Source organism: Chinchilla lanigera, unplaced genomic scaffold (genome assembly GCF_000276665.1).
Source record: "Chinchilla lanigera isolate Chin_1 unplaced genomic scaffold, ChiLan1.0 scaffold00004, whole genome shotgun sequence".
Classification (NCBI taxonomy): domain Eukaryota; kingdom Metazoa; phylum Chordata; class Mammalia; order Rodentia; family Chinchillidae; genus Chinchilla; species Chinchilla lanigera.
Window position 1 is genome coordinate 34,996,359 of NW_004955405.1, and position 14,789 is coordinate 35,011,147.

Below are 14,789 nucleotides of genomic sequence, written 5' to 3' on the forward strand. Positions count from 1 at the left end.
TCTGTAGTCCTGAAAGCGTTCAGCAGAACAGCTCAAACATGGCAAGTGTTTGCTGAATGGTTACTGAATCCAATTATTTAATAAATATATGACTATAAACTGATAAATTCGCTCCAGTGCCTTGGTATCCATTTGTCAGGGAGTCTTACTTTTTTATGCTGGCATGAAAATTAAGGTTATTTCTATGGCCTAACATGAACATTTGTAACTGTTTAAAACCTCTGTGTGTTGAGAGCCATTTCCAGAAGGCATGCTGTGTCACGCAATGGAATCTTGTTTCCATAGCCCAGCGGTCCCGATTCAACCAGCTGCGGGACGCTGGGCAAGTCCTTCCCCTGTGTGAGCTTCAACCTTGTCTTCTATAAGGTGGAGGTTTGGGCCAGTGATCTCAGAGCACCTTCATACAGTGACTCCTAAATTCTACACCTCCATGATTTGCAGATTAATTTTAAATTAATGTCCAAATTATTTACCTAGCAAGGAAACAAAATAAGCCCATGATAAAACTGATAAAAACAAGATAGGACACACAGAATAAAGGACAGATGGCATCCATATTTCTTTCATGACTCTTCAGCAGTACCCACAGGTAGTACTCTACCTGCTTCCTCAAATTAGCAGTGACTAAACTCTTTTTCTAGAGGGAACATCTGGCAAAGCAGAGTTAGGAAGAGCTCCAGGGTCTCCTGGGCCAGCAGTTCTGCAGAGTGCTAGGGGGAGTCGGGCTCAGTCTGTAATGATGGGAGAGGAGTGGGGAGCAGATGGCTTCACTCACAACAGAGGGTCACAACAAGCGAGTCCCATTCAACTTGGTGAATTCCAAAGCCTGGAGAAAACCTGAGCCAGAACAGAAACCGGAGGTAACAGAGAAGCTTTAGTGTCGGGAAAATTCAGAGGGGTTGAGTTATTTTACAGAACAACTTCCCCATTGCTCTGTTCTGCCTGAATGTGCACAGTGTCCCCCACGAGCCTCTTAGAGCACGCCTGGCCTCAGAACACACTGCACACCTGCCACCGCAGGCAGAGGGACTGCAGGACAGGGCTCCGTGCACTTCTCCCCTTCCCGGGGGTTCTCTCTGGGACAGCTGCACAGCTGAGCTTGGAGATTAACTACTGTTTTAAATGTTTTACACAGGCAAGAAGAGGGAAATAGGATTTCCTTGCTTTAAAAAATGTTTGAAAACCACTGATCTAGAGACTTTGGTAAGACTACTTGGCCTGCATTTCCCAGTCGTATTTGAATGATTCTGGCTTGTCATACGTGAATATAGAGCCTGTGCTTTGTCTCTGCTGAAAATCAGGTTGGTGCAGACAAGGACTTGCTCTGAGACGATGGAGCTGCAAGATGAGAAACTCAGCGACGGAAAGCAATGAAATCAGGCGAAGGAAGTAAAAAGACAAGGATGATGTAGACTGCAATAGATTTGGGACTGCTGAAGAAAAGCAGTTCTCAATACAAGTGATTAAGTAAGAATTTAATAATTAATTTGCTAGTTATGTAAGAAACAAGGTCTTTCCTATCAAAAAAAGAAACAAGAGAGTGCCTCCATCTTGGACTCTGGACGCCTAGGCTGCCCCTAGGCTGCCCTTCCTGAACACACTAAATTATGACAAAATGCCTGTTCAGTTTAAATTCTGAGAACACAGCTACAAAGCAAAGATAACTTTCTGTTCCCCAACCCCGTCCCAGTCTTCCTTCTCCTTAGTCCTTCAGATTTCCCCCTTTCAACGCCATTTAAACTAGCCAATTGGAATAGATTGTGAACTTTCAGCCCAGCCAATGGGGAAAAGGTCAGCTGCTTCTCCTGCCTTAGGGATAAAAGAAACAACCCTCCTTTGTCATGCACGCCTGCTTCCTCATGCTTGTGACCTTCTGCAGGAGCAAAAACCTGCCTTGTTTGGCATCTTGTCTGAGTGCATTCTTTTTTTTGTCTTTTTGCAAAAGGATCTTGCTATGCAGTTCAGGCTGGGCTTGAGCTCACTTTGTAGCTCAGGCTGGTCTTGAACTTGCAATAATCCTCCTGCCTCAGCCTCCCGAGTACTGGGATTACAGGTGTGCGCCACCAATGAGTGCATTCTTCCCTGCACCAACAATTTGAGTCCGAGGCTCATTTCCAACAGTTAGACCAAAAGGACAAGAAAGCCCTCCCGGAAAGACCTGTAATGGACTGTATAGATGTTTCCATTTTTATACCTGAAAGTATTATGTGAGTGAGACAGAGACTACTCATTTGCCTGCTAATTGTATTTTCTTCTTCCATGTGATGGGGCTTATATTTTGGCTTATGTCTGTCCAACTAGAGACAAGGGGTATCACTTTTTTGGGGGGATGCTATTATAAGAATATGCTTGTGCTAATGGGATGTCAATGAAATTTGCAGTATAACTAATTTCCAGCTCAGCTCCCACCTCAGAAGGGGCTCTCTGCTCTACACCCCTGTGGAGGACCACCTGGGGGACTCTCCTTCAAGAAGGAGGAATTGTCTTCATTTTGGCTGAACCTGACCCTATTTCCACGTACTGATATGTACAGGTCTGGCTAGGACTTTTCCTTATCCCTTCAGTTGGCTTTAAGCAAGGCATATCTGTCTGGCCAAAGTGCCGATGGCAGTCTCTGAAGACGGCAGACATGTTTCCCTGGACTCCCGTTGTTCCCATGTGCGAGCCGGGATGAAGTGGAATGAAGAGTCAATGCTCCACGCTGTCGGCTGGGATCGAGCCTTGAGACAGAGGCTGTGACTTTCTGGGGTTTAAAAGATTACACATCAGAGCTGAAGTACCGACCCCAAAACATTAGATACTACCTCAATTGTGATATGCAGATTGCTCTTTCTGCAGACCCTTCTCTCTGCATTTGGCAGAGGGGATCTCAGGCCTCCTACCTAGCCCCGCTCATGGCATTCACCTGCTTCCCGCCATTCTCACGGTCACTCATCCTCAAGCCACTCACCTCTTCACGAATTAATAAAACCTGGGATCAGCACTGGGTCGAGGTCTTTTCCAGGTAGCTATCACTGTGGCTGGACTTAGGACCCCTTGACTCCCCATAACTACAAACATGCCTTAGTGTCTTTATTCTCAACATGGGTTGCACTGAAAGTGGTAGACTGGAATTAACTCACTAAGATTCCAATAACTTTTCCATGGGATCACAGATACAAACTTCCTGGGCTGAGACTAGGACCGGAAAGGGCTCTCCATACACCGGCCCCCAATTTTGTCTTCCCATGAGCTGGAACATCACTGCCTGCAGTCCAGCTTTGACCACACAGGCAAAACAATACCTTACAGTAGTTTGGAAAACATTTCTCAGTGCTCTATGTAGGTAAGAATCGCATAAGGAATCTGGCTTCTAACTTAGTAGGTTGGAAGGAATGTCTGAATTTCTGCATTTCTAATGAGTTTTCTAGTGATGCTAATGCTGTCCCTTGTGGACTGCTCTTCAAGGAGCAATGACTTGTGACAGAGAGACAGGTCAAAAGTCTTGAGGCGCCTGGTGTGGTGGTGCACGCCTGTAATCCCAGCACTCGGGAGGCTGAGGCAGGAGGATTGTTGCAAGTTTGAGACCAGCTTGGGCTACAAAGTGAGTTCAAGGCCAGCCTGAACTGCATATGAGACCCTGTCTCAAAAAGACCAAAAACAAAAACAAAAACAAAAACAAAAAAGGTCTTGAGGCTTTCCAAAATTGCATAGAGCAGAGCTAATTTGTAAACCTGGACTGCTCATTTCAGAATTATTATGTGATATAAGTAAATGTTCTATTCTTTTTTATTTTAAAGAGAGTAGTAAATGAGAAACAAGCAAACAAAGAAATAGAACAGTAGCAGCATACCAGTATCACAAACATAAACAAATCAAAGCAAGAACATTCAAAGTGATACAGAGTCTCAAGACAAAATAGTATGAATTAACAGTGGTTGTTACAATACATATTGCTATCTTGAACTACAGATGCCCATCCACGTAGGATTGGATTAAAAAGATGTGGTATTTTTATACAATGGAGTATTACTCAGCTATTAAAAAAGATAATCTCGAGGCTTTTGTAGGTAAATGGATGCAACTAGGGACCATACTCATAAGTGAAATAAATTGGACCCAGACGGGTAAACATCATATTGTCTCCTTGGTGTAGGAACCTGAAAGACTAGGTAAAACTCAAAACGTACAAAAGATGATAGAAAAGGTAAAGAAATTGCTCAAAGGAAGGAATGACTGGGGTGTAGGAAAGGAGAAAAAAAGAAAGAAGGAATGCAAAATATAAATATACATGAATAGCTGCGATAACTGTATTGCTGATGTCTGATGGTGTATTGAAATGAACAGTTAATGATTACAATTTTTTACATTCTGATTGATTTTGCATGCTTGTGTCCGTGGTCTGAGCAATTGACTTGAAGGTAACAATATGCAGTGGAATTACAGTGGTGAACTCCTACCATCTTGTTTAGTGAAAATCTGTATTATTTCTACTGTTTTATTGAAGAATTATTTTCTTACTCCCTATATGGTTTGAGCAATCTTTCATTCTTACATCTGGTAATCTGAGCAATGTAGTTGAGACCCAATCCAAAAATGGGCATCTGAGGTGAATACACACTTCTCAGATGAAGAGATACTAATGGCGAATAAATACATGAAAAAATGTTCAACGTCATTGGTCATTCGAGAAATGCAAATTAAAACAACACTGAGATCCCATCTCACCCCAGAAAGAATGGCTATCATCAAGAAATCAACCAATAACAAATGCTGGAGAGGCTGTGGGGAGAAAGGAACCCTACTCCACTGCTGGTGGGAGTGTAGATTGGTGAAACTATGTGGAAATCAATTTGGAGATTCCTCACAAAACTAGGATTGGAAGTCCCATTTAACCCAGCTATTCCCCTTCTGGGTATTTTCCCAGAAGAATTAAAGACATCATACCACAGCGATATATGTGCACCCATGTTTATAGCAGCACAATTTGTTACTGTAAATCTTGGAAATGTTCTGTTCTTTAGGCTATTATATTATGAAGCTCTTTGTTTCAGCAGCATAGCACTTCCTTGAATGCAAGCATAATTAACATAGCTGAAAATAAGGCCAGTTCATATAGGACATTTATAAGGAGTCTGCACCTTCACCCAAAGACACATGGCACTCCCTCTTGTTTTGTGTAGTCGAAGGCATTCATATCTGTTGCAATTAAGGAAGTCTCTTTTTCTTTAACTATGTTTGTTGGGATCTTTCTGTAAATTGCATCATTATCCTTTTATGACAACTGCTCAAGGGATATAAAAGGAAAATTCCATGTTTCTAGCTTGGATACCTGGATACATGGTTTTGTTACCAGCTATGAAAGAAAATAAAATAGAGTGGGATGACATGAATAATTTCACAATATGAGAAATTAGGAACGCTGCCGAATGGCACTATAAATCTGGGGAAGAGGTCTTGGGGGGTGTATGATCTTGGGCATCATCAGCAGTACAGGTGGGAGCCTTGGCTGCCCCAGATATTACTTGTACGACCTTGAGTAAACTACTCATCCTTGCCAAGCATCTGTCTTCTGAGTACTAATATGAGACTAAAAAGAGTATCTCCCTCTGAGAGTTGTCACATGCATTCAACAAAATCATGCAAGTACAACCCAGTACAGTACTTGGCACGCAGACACACGCAGTAAATAAGTCATACTTATTTTTATCACAAGTGAGACCTGAAATCATGCACTGATGAGACTGCAGAAGTGATCCCGTGGTGTGAGAAGAGATGTGACCTGTGAATGAGCCAGCACTGCCAAAGACTGAAGGAAAGATAAGAATTATACTCAGGAGTCTGAAAAAGGAATGGTTGGGATGAGAAGTGCAGGCAGCAGAGCTGTAAGGTGACTGCGGTCTGTAGCGATGGAGGCTGCAGAGGAGCCTGATATGGTGAGGAAGGGGAAGCGTGTGTGAGATCTGGAAAACAGCTCAAGGGGGCCTGGGAAGGCAGAGAAGCCTGGCTGTACCTATTTGGGGTGTGAATTAGAGATAAGAAAGAAGAAAGTGCAATCTAAACTATTCTGCTGAAGAGTTTGTATGGGAAGAGAAGGAGGAAGAGAAGGAGGACGAGAAAGAGGAAAGTTTTTAAAAACACAAAAGAGAAGGCATGGAAAGGGCTAAGAACAAAAGCCCATGGTTGGGGAAGGTCAGAGTCCTAAAGGAACGTGCCCAAGAGTGCACTAGAGGTTGAGAGGGAAGGCTGTCTTTTGCTTGGGGATTTTGCTTACCTTTCTGTACAATTACACAGATGAGAGATAATTCGGGGTCAATAGTTTTCATGTTAAAGCACTGTCGGGGTCTGGTAGCTGTGTTGTTTAGGTTTGGAGAGAGCTGGATGCTTATAGCTGAAGCATGAGAGGTGACTGAAACATACAGTGAATGTTTAAATAAAATATTAATTTCAGTAAAAGACACATTACCATTAACTGCCCTCAGGATACTCACCCCTACTCAGGCCACCACACCTGTCACTTTCTGATGCAGTTCTGGTGGTCTTATTTTGTGAGTGTTTTTATGAGGTGTGATCAAAAATATGGTGAGAGTTGCTGCTGGATGTCATCAAACAGAAAGACATACTCATACATGATGTGTCCACATCCACCTTATTCCCTGGACCTGGTACCATGCAACTTCTGGCTCTTCCCCAAAGTGAAAATGATCATGGAAGGTCATGACCATGAATCAGTTCAGGACATCAAAGCAGCTGCACAATGCAACTGAAGACACTCATGAAAGAGAACGTCCAGAACTGCTTCAGAGAGGGCAAGAATGATGGGATAAGTGTATTTGATGTGAGGAGGAGTAACGGAGGGAGATTCACCACATATTTTTTCTTTTTCTTTCTTTTTAAGAAACAACAGGGGATGGAAATATAGCTCAGTGGCACAGCACTTGCCTGGCAAGAGCAAGGTGCTGAGTTTGATTCCCAGTACCAAAAACAAAAACAAAATCATAACAGCTTTATTTAACTTAAATATGCATACTCTATAATTCACATACATGAAGTGTATGGTCCACCATTTATTTTGAACATACTTCATACATGTGTGACCTTCTAGTACAGGTTTTTAAGTGGGGAAGGGCTGTTATGCATGTGGCATATCAGTCTTGGGTACAAACACACTAACATATCATTTATGTAGCCCACTAGACCAACAGCACTGATGCATCAGCCTCAGCTGCTTAAATGTGTCCTTGAAGCTGCAGTGGACTGTGGCTTCTCTTTTCCCACCTGAATGGTGATCTCAGACTTCCTGCCTGATACAGCTTTTGTAATACACACAGCTGATACCACTGGATACCTCCCTGTGTCCCAGCTCCTGGTTCTAGCCTCTTCTGCTCTGTCCTGCTGCTATGCAAGATTCAGATCAGCAGCAGCCCTGAAAATAAACCATGGCAAACAGTGCTGGCAGACAGGGTGTGGCGAAGTCCCAATGCAGGCCTGTCGAGGAGTGTGAGGATCAAATCTCCTACAGGCTGTGAGACCCCAGCTTCGACATCAGTGTGATGTTTCATCAGTGGCCCTGAAAAGACTGGACAGGAAGACAGAGTCTGAGCCACTGACTATGGGCCCTAGACCAAAGTCCACCAATCAACACCCAAGTGCTGCGGCAGTGTAACGTGACTACAAGAGGGCTAACACCACTAATGACAAGGACGCCACCTAACAACTCTACGGGATTTGATTTCACAAGTGTCATCTCATTTGCCAAGAGTCTTAGGTGATCACTGGGAAAATGCCCTTTATGAACCTGAGAACCTGGGTGTGCCATGTCATGACATTCTTTCTCTGGGAACTGAAAGGATTAACACACTGACTATTTCTGAGAAGCAAGGTATGACAAGGCCTCCGTGTTGTGAGGCCGTAGCAAGGGAGAGGTTGGTGTGAAAGTAAATCTTCTGCCTGAAATCCCGTTGTTTAGAATGAGACCCTGATGTTGCTACAATTTCTGTAAAAGGCCAGAGAGCAAGCAAAAATCCTCAGAGGTAGAAGAATGGTGTCTGAATGTTTTATTTTGTGTTTGCAGAGAGTGATAAACTTTGTTTCACTAACTTTACTAGTTACCAACTAAACTTGACCGATTTCAGGTCCCTCAGGCATTGAGACAACTGAAGACACCCAGCTTAGGCACAGGACAGGAGTGGTGATAAGGTAATAGCTGGATGTTACTTGGTACTACATTTTTAGAGAATAAAGTGCTTTGGACTGGACACTGTCTCTTAATGTCTATTTCATCAGTAAGAAAAACGAATTGAGGTCTACCCCAGAAAAGGTATGGGGTCTCCCTCATTTCGATAAAGCAGAGATCATGGAGTAAGCTGAAGTAAAGAAGTGGACCATGAAGCATGCGTAAATAAGAAATACTTTCAAGACACATGGCGATCACCTTCCATAGCACAAAAGAGCCAGAGAATAGTCTGCTCTCCAGTCATCGGGGACAGGAGGCTCCCACTTCATCGCGAGGGACTGGTCTGACACAAACGAAAGGAGTAAAGTTGCCAGCAGACAGCCACCAGCCGCGATTGGAAAAAGATGACAATAGCAACAATGACGAGACAGTCTATTGCCTTGCTAGCGGTGTGAGCGTCTACCAGCGGAGCATGGGTGTTTCCAGCTTCCACTGTGCACACAGAGAGTAACTCTACCTGTAGCATCTCTTGAGAACAGTGACTGCCGTGTAAGATCTGTGTGGGCCATGGATGAAGAGACTAACACAGCTACAACACAGGGTATAGATAAAAACGGCCCTTGGGTTGGATGATTCAACTGAACAAGTTTATTGTCCTTCTCCCTGAAGCTTTTGGTAAATGGTGTTTTTAATTCAATGAAAGGAAAAAATTTTATTTTATCATCTTTTCACATCTAAAATTCTTGTTGTGATAATGTTGACCCTAAAGCCCATTATTAAACATCCCTACTTGTTTTGATTTATTTCCTTGTTGCAAAGCTTTTTCATGGAGCAAAGGCTCAGATTAAAGACAAACAGAGGCTCTATTGCAAGTAGAGTGAGATACCAAACAATGCTCACTGTCATTCACATTTTCAAGCTCTGCCAGCAATGTGATCTATATTAAGAAAAAGACAGGGGGTCTCTCTTTATCTCTGCAGTACATGTTTCCTGACATTCATGTAGTTCTTTGGTGGCTAATATAGTACACGGTTTTCTTTCCTCTTAAAATAGAACTTTAAATGCTATTATCAATCAGGAAAATCTTTTTGCATATTCTTAGTTTCAATGAAAAAAAAACTCCCCAAACTTGAGTCTTCAAAAGGTAATAAATGCTTTGAATGTCAATTCTATTTATTTGATATTTAAAAACCATGTCCTTTCTGAGAGCCTCCAGGCATGTACATAATAACATCATCCACAGAAGTACTTCAAACAGATAAATGTGCCATAGAACCAGAGTTAGTGGCATACAAATAAATGGCGTGTTTTTCCTGGGTAGAGCAGAACCAAGAACATCATTCCCATGGTGGTTAGGAATTCGTATAGTCACATTCTCTTGAGGAGTTACAAGAGTGAAGGCCCACCCTTCTTCTTTCCATCCATCCATCCACTCACTCACTCACTCAGTAAATACCAGCAGTGTGACCTCCATGTTCAAAGCACCTTTCTGGACACATCAGTGAACAAAATAATGAAGGTACCAGTCTTTGTGGGTTCACCTTCTAAGTGGGAGAGACACATGACAGTTATGAATAAGCATAATCAAAGAGTATATTATGCTAGAAGGTGACAGGTACTGTGGAAAAAAGTACAGTGGGGCGTTGGGAGAGCTGGAGTGTGTGTGTGTATGTGTGTGTGTGTGTGTGTGTGTGTGTGTGTACCGGGTATTGAATAGGGTGTTAGGGGGCATTTTATTCAGAAGGTAAGATGTGGACGGAGACTAGAAGCTGGCGCATCAGCTGTGTCGGTAACTAGGGGAAGAAGATTCTACAGAGAGAAAACAGCCCCATTAAAAGGGGAGTCCAGAGTGTATTCAAGGAATAACAAGCAGACCAATGGTGGTGCAGTGTGTGCAGGTGGAGAGAAACGGGGAGCAGGTCAGAGAGGAAACTGGCAGCCAGACAGGGCAGGGCCTAGAAGGCCTCGTGTGGCTGGCTTCGGTTCTGGGGGAAGTGGGAAGCCAGCGCACGACTTAGAACACAGGTGTAACATGATCTGGCTTATGGTTCAGCAGAATCACTCCGCTTGCTGTGTTGAGCAGTTAATAGGGTGGCCTTTTCAGAGGCTGTGGACGGAATCCAGAAGTGTGCCAAGATAAAGGCAGAAGAAGTAGTCAGCTGCCAGGCATCTTTTGAAAGCAGATCAGGAAGATCTCCCAAAGCACAACATGAAACGCTCCTTGTTCTCTAACAGGGGCTAGGAGCTGTCAGCGTGACGGCTGCAGCTCTGTGGCATGGACCTCAGAACTGTGCTCACTCGCCGTGCGTGGGAATTTACGGATGACTGGCAGGGTGGTCTCAGAGGGGGCTGTTTTCGATGAGCGATCCGGGGACTTCAAAGGGCTCTCTGCTCAAAGGCAGACGAATTTGATTCAAGAGACAATAGATGAGTATCAGACGATGGGATGGGTGATTCTGGGTGGACGTCGGGATCTGCTCCTGTTCCCGGGCCCTGTTCCAGCACCCATGGGCCGTGACTTAAGATGAAGACGCTTCAATAAAAGAGCTGTATCGAAAAACATTTTTGGGGACATTGGGAATGAAGCAAAGTTGGCACCCGCGACTTCATCAGCAAGCAGAGACGGTGCCATATTGCAGATACTGGTGCCCTTAACATTGGGCACTGGCAGTTGGCAACATTGCCCATATTGGCACGCGTCAGTGGCATTGGCAGAACATTCATTTGGCACTGGCCAAGGTGCCCTTGATGAGAGGACACTGGGAATCACACCAGTAGTACAGACATCAGTACCTTTGACACATTGGGCACCTGCGGCCCTGAAGCGGGCTTTGGAAGTCCTGAGTAGCGGATTTGGTATACTTACTGAATACTGACAGGACTGAGATCACTTTTGAATAAGTTGTGGTGGCCTTGTTTCAATCTCGGTGAGAGAAGACATCATCATAATAAGGTAGAGCAAGAGAGGCAGAAAAGAACAGCTGTCACACGGTCAGCCGGTGGTCTGGTCAGTGGTGTGCCCATGTGTGAATCACTTACAAAGTACCACCAGGTGGAGTTTCAGCAAGGTCTAGAATATGCCAGGAAGTGTTGCTCTGTGATTGTTGTGACTGAATTTTGAAGCCTTGGTTTGTGTTCCTGCGAATGTTTTCCTATCACTGCATTTAAGGGTGGTCTAAAAACTGTTCTCTGACCATTTGGGTGAGAGCAGCAGTCACAATGAACAGGAGCTTGGTCCTCAAGGAAATATTTCTAACCTCATAGTCATTTTTTATTTTTTTTATTTTTTATTTATTTTTTTATTTTTTTCTCCGGTACCGGGAACCAAACTCAGGACCTTGCGCTTGCCAGGCAGGAGCTTTTGCCGCTGAGCTAAATCCCCAGCCCCCTCATAGTCATTTTTTTACCAGTCCAGATTTTTTTTTTATAGTACTAGGGATTACACTCAGGGTGCCTGTACCAAGCTACACCCCCAGCCCTTTGTATTTTTATTGACACAGATATATTGACACACACATATATATATATATATATAGAGAGAGAGAGAGAGAGAGAATAAATGAATGAGTGAGTGAATATGACCACAGGCATCCTGTTCTCCTTATTGCCCCTAGTCCTAGCAGGAACATGGGCAGTATTAGTATTCCCCATCTGGAGTGACTCCCTCGGTATCTATTTGGCTAAAAACATCTATTTATTCTTTGAGATTCAGTTCAAGCCTCATCATGGCCCTTCCCTGGCCCCCATGCATTTAGCTCTTCTCTTCTCACATAGCATTTTCCACATGGTATTTTAGTTTTCACATATCAGTTTCTGTCAAAAATGTAGACGGAACTCCCTGAGGCAGAGACCAGGTGTTACCTGTTTCCCGTCTGAGCTCAGAACCTAGCACACAGCCCAAATGCACTTATAGTACAACTGAATGTGTGCAGGAACCAGCAGTTTGCCAGGGAACATCCCGTGTGGTCATGTGGGTGTCGCAGGCACGGTGTGTCCTCAGGGCACCAGCTCTCTCCCACCTGCTCTGCGCCTGCCTGGGATGCCAAGGTCTGGGGATGAAAGATCAGTTGTTACTTCGTGCCTACAGCATGTCACCCTTGGGAAACAAGTTCTATCCAAAGCAGACGCCAGTAAATATTGACAGACAATGATGTAGTGGAGTTCCAGAGGTGAGAGGCAGGGAATCAGTCTCCTACTTTCACAGCAATGATTTCTTGTAGATTTGTGGAGAATTTTTCCCATGTGAAAACTTCTATAATCAACTTTCCTCTTTGAACCTAGAAAATTGTATATGCAATCCTTTGCCACAAGCAGTGGCTTCTAAGTAAAGAAGGATTCAAGGGTTAAAACTGCTCGTGCATTCAAGAAAAAGCATGTAACCAGCCAGGACTTTGTGATTCATAAATTGTAACCTAAAAATTATTTATTATATTTTTTAAACACATAAACGTCATGAATTCATAGAGGAAGTAAAGCTAAAAGGACTCTGGTAGTTTCTTAAGTACTCTTTCCTCTAAGAGCATGAGCTATCTGTCAATTTTAAGAAAGAAGAGAAAGAAAGCTAGATTTCCATTTACTAAAATAGAGACAACAGTGCTATTAGGGAAAATGATCAGGTTTTTTTTTGTTTTGTTTTGTTTTGTTTTGTTTTTGTACCAGGAATTGAACTCAGGACCTTGCGCTTGCCAGGCAGGTGCTTATGCCACTGAGCTACATCACCGGCCCCTTCAGGTGTTTTATTCCAAAGTTGAATGCATCAAGAGGTGATTTCATAGAGTACAGAGACACTGCACGCTAGTGATACAGAAAGCAGTTATGAAGACACATCCTGGAGCCAGGCTGACTGGTTTGAATCCTGACTTTGCCACTTACTGGCTGTGCAATGTTAAGCAAATTACTTAACATCTCTGTGCTTTAAGTGAGGTTTAATTTTGAGATTTAAATGAATTAATTTAATCTAATAGTAGAGTAGTGCCCATCATACAGGAAATCTCTATTGAAATATCTGCCATTAACACAGGGGTTTTCCCTGGAGTATCTTTCTGGCATTTGTGTTTTAGGAAATACAAATTGCTAGGCAGAATGCTTACTATGAGTCCCTAGATCAACCATCAAGCTAGAACCCAAAGGCAAAGATGGATGTGAAGACTATTAGTTTTTGAAATCTAAAATCCCATTGATCATTCAACAAAGAAAATAACCACAAAGAAATACTATGCAATGAAAAGTGTTTAGCTTAGAGGTGGCTGCATATTAACTATGTCACTGGCATAAGCAGCGCCACTGAAGCTGACTACAGGTTTTTGCTTGAGCTTAAAGTATTTGAGTCATTATACCCTGAAGATGAAAGTGATGAATGAAATTCACAGCCGGGTTAATGACACTAGTGATATTTCAGAGGGTGATTATTATAAACAAAGAGAAAACAGTATGTCTATCTGGCTACACAGGGAAATGAATGATTGTTTTCGGTCACTTTGCGTGGAGTATCATGAGATACTACAAAATTGCACAAAAAGTTTCTCAGAAGCATAGGAATGGCTTTTTAAAAAAATCTGCCTCATCTTCCAGGAACCTGCTTCTCATTCTCTGAACAGAAGAGATCTTCCCTTCCATTTGACATCCAATATTTGCATTTTCATTTCTATTATAATTCATTCCAGGTTCTACTTTTTATTAAAATCATTTGAATATCAGTCTGATTTCCTTATCTAGACAAAAATCTCCTTGAAGGCTGATACTGTAATTTCATCTTTTCCCTGCTCCTTGCCCTGTGTCTCAATAAGGGTGCATACTGAATGCATTTGCAGACCTGAGGAACTGTCTTTTCACTTGAATGGCATTGATGGACAATAAGCAATATAGACAAATTCTGTTCAAGTATTAAATTAGCACTAACTTTGTATCATGAAAAGAGGTAACAATGGCTTATCCAAAATGGAAAGCATGTTGTTTTATGGTTTTTGTGTAAATTCACATAGTGCTTTTCTCTAACTTCACAATGTCTTTAGTAATTCAATGGAACTACACTGTAAAGTCTGGCTACTCAGATCCTCAGTTTACTTCAGTTCTCTTCTATGCCACATACATTTATTGAGCCCTTGCAGTTTAAGCTATTTCGCATTTCTCCTCTGCTTCCAACTTCTCTCTCCTCCCCATTTAGAGCCGCATTACCTCTAACAGGTACAGACAGGTAGCCCTCTCAGCATTTTGCTTATCCATTTAATCTCTTTATGGAAAGGCCCTCGCTGTGTTTTTTAAAACCATCTCCTCAAGCTCCAGATAGATTAAATAATAACCCCAAATGTATTCCAAAATGAGTAAGCTAGCAGATGACAATTAAATTTGCAAGCTTCCCCCTCTCTTCTTTAGATAACAAGTAAATTGCGTTGTGTAAAATCCACAAACGGAGAGTGAAAACCACACTGCACAATGCAGTCATGGGCAGACTTGCTTATTTCAGTAAATGAGGCCCCTTCTGGGGTTATTTTGCAGTCCTATATCACGACTTCATTGACTTTTGTTATTTAGCAAGAATTTGTTAAACAAGTGAAAGTGGTCATAATTAACACCAACTGAGTGCTTTTAAGTACCAGGACATTCCTATACACTTTTATATGTATATTTATAACTC

General features: G+C 42.7%; 1 protein-coding gene across 2 annotated transcripts in view; it reads right to left on the minus strand.

Annotated features, from left to right (window-relative positions):
- The window catches only part of Anks1b (ankyrin repeat and sterile alpha motif domain containing 1B), a gene marked incomplete at its 5' end in the record, with an annotated part of 1,074,464 nt that overhangs the window by 294,746 nt on the left and 764,929 nt on the right, over positions 1 to 14,789 (minus strand).